Source organism: Elephantulus edwardii, unplaced genomic scaffold (genome assembly GCF_000299155.1).
Source record: "Elephantulus edwardii isolate Elephantulus edwardi_28Jun2011 unplaced genomic scaffold, EleEdw1.0 scaffold00129, whole genome shotgun sequence".
Classification (NCBI taxonomy): Eukaryota; Metazoa; Chordata; class Mammalia; order Macroscelidea; family Macroscelididae; genus Elephantulus; species Elephantulus edwardii.
The window spans coordinates 7,934,950-7,937,452 of record NW_006399879.1 but is presented as its reverse complement, the minus strand read 5'-3'; the positions used below and the strand labels follow the sequence as shown (position 1 = coordinate 7,937,452).

Genomic DNA, 2,503 nt, shown 5'->3' with positions numbered 1-2,503 from the left:
GCCCTGGTCCCTCGTGTCCTGGCCCCACACTCCCTGGCCCCACATGCCCTGACCCACACGCCCTGGTCCCTCGTGTCCTGGCCCCTCGTGCCCTGACCCACACGCCCTGGCTCACGGTGGTCACAGGTGCTCCTCCTTCCACACGTAGCGTTGGCAGTGCTCCTCGGCCCCACACAGCTTGGCGTTCTCATGGCTGCTGCACCAGAAGCTGGGGCCCACCACACACCGCTCGCTGCCCACCAGCGGTTCCCGAGGGCCGTGGCAGGCGCCCACCTTCTTGCAGGCGGCCAAGGGCTCCATGACGGTCATCAGTGTCTCGATGAGAACGGGCTCGTACTGCGTGACAAAGTGGCCACACTGGCCGCGGTAGGGCAGGGGCAGGATGCTACAGCCACCCTTGAAGGCCAACAGGATGTCCCGCTTGGTGTTCCAGCTCTCCAGGTTGCTGGCCGAGACTTCTAGCAGCTTCTTGCACGTGGTGCAGAAGGTGCCGTGGTTGTCCTCATCCAGGGGGCTGGGGGTCGTGCTGGGCCGGGCGTGGCTGTGTGACTGGGCTGCCCTCCTCCTGGGGCACAGACCGAGACCTTGACAGGCCGCCTGCGGGGTGCCCTGGGCCAGGAGGGCAGGCAGCTCAGAGCTGTGGGTGGCCAACAGGGCGATGCAGGCAGACTGCGGGGCTGGGTCCAGGTCGTGGCACGCACCATCCAGGGCCCTGCGGATGTCCTCCCCAATGTGGTCACCACCAAGCTGCCCCTGGGCCCTGTGGACCCTCTCCAGACACATGTCACACACCTGTGGGGATGGAAGCATCTCAGCGATGACGCTGGACTTGGGCTGAACTGACTCCAGGGCTGGGGCGCTGTTCTCAGCGGATGCAGGAGGGCCCTGCGGGTCCCAGCACCCCTCCGGGGAGCCCGGGGCACATTCCAGGGGAACAGCAGTGGGGCTGGCGCGGGTGAGGGCCAGGAGGCCAAGCAGCAGCGGGGCGGGCAGCATGATGGCGGCGGCACAGCAGGGACTCCAGTGCCCCGCACAGACATGGGCTGGGTTTAAAGCGTGCCCGCCCCACCCTTGCCGCCCCCGCCGCTGGGATTCCCACCCCGCCCCGGCTGCTGCCGGCCTGTACAGGGCCTCCCGCCCAGACCTCTGCCCTGACTTGTCCCACCTGATTGTGAGGTCCCCAAGCAGCATGACTGTCACTGGGAGCTACTGAGGGTGAATGCCTGTTTTCCGTGCGCTGAATGCAGTTGTTGCTGTGGGAGCCTCAGGCCAGTTCTGAGTCGCAGTGCCCCGTGGGCAGCAGGACGAAACGCAGGGCTGTGCTGTCCTCCCAGGCCTGGCGTCCTCCCGGGGCTGCCTGTCCTCCTGGGGCTGGGCCATCCTCCCGGGCCCCTGTGTCCTCCCGGGGCTGCCCGTCTTCCCGGGCCCCTGCGTCCTCCCGGGGCTGCCCGTCTTCCCGGGCCCCTGCGTCCTCCCGGGGCTGCCCGTCTTCCCGGGCCCCTGCGTCCTCCCGGGGCTGCCCGTCCTCCCGGGCCCCTGCGTCCTCCCGGGGCTGCCACATCTGAGGTGTTGCTGCGGCTGCTGCACCTTCTCACACAGGGTCTTCCTCTCCTTTGCTGACACTCAGCTCTCCCAAACACGGTGTTCTTCTCCAGCACCTGGCCACCCCTTTTATCACGCTCCAAGGATGTGCGATGAAGCTTCTGCATCTCTGCCTCCACAGAGCACTCACTGCTCTCTCCCTAGGACACCCCTGTTTGTCTTGGCAGCTCGTGGGGTGTTCTATACTTTGTTCCAACACCACAGCTCACAGACCTCAGCTGCCTTGTTCCTAGTGCAGCCCGCACGTGAAGAGATGGAAAAGCTCATGTACCAGCTGCACCTTAGTCCTGACAATGGCATCCTTGCTCCATGACACTTAGGACTGTTGCAGTGTCGCTTTATTTCCAGACTTCAGCTCCCACGTGTTGGTTATGGATCTGAGTGAAATGAAGTCCTTGACTCCTCAGACCTCTCTCTGGTCACTGTGATGTTGACCCTGAATGTGTAGATAACATGGAGGACTCTGGTCGTGTGGTCTACAGTGGGTTGCACTGCTCTGTGCCTCCTGGGGGGTCATGTCCACCTTCACAGCTCCTCAGGAGAAAATGGGTTGTTTCCTCCTATGAGGTTTACAGACAGGGGCTCAGTGGACAGAGTAGGGTGGTTGTGGGGTTACCCTGGGCAGTGGGGGACAGGTGGAGGCTCCTCTGGGCAGGAGGATGGTTGAGTGCTCTCCTGGGCCGGGGGAATGAAATGTTCGGGTTCCCCTGGGCTGGGCATGGATTGAAGCTCCCTGGGCAGGGGGAATGTTGGGGTTCCCCTGGCCTGAGCATGGATTGGGGCTCTCTGGGCAGGGGGAATGTTGAGGTTCTCTGGGCTGGGCATGGTTTGGGGCTCCCTGGGCAGGGGGAATGTTGGGGTTCTCTGGGCTGGGCATGGTTTGGGGCTCCCTGGGCAGGGG

At 64.3% G+C, this 2,503-nt stretch overlaps 1 protein-coding gene across 1 annotated transcript in view; it reads left to right on the top strand.

Annotated features, from left to right (window-relative positions):
- SORCS2 (sortilin-related VPS10 domain containing receptor 2) overlaps window positions 1–2,503 on the top strand; it is a 237,611-nt gene that overhangs the window by 93,473 nt on the left and 141,635 nt on the right. The window lies entirely within an intron of this gene.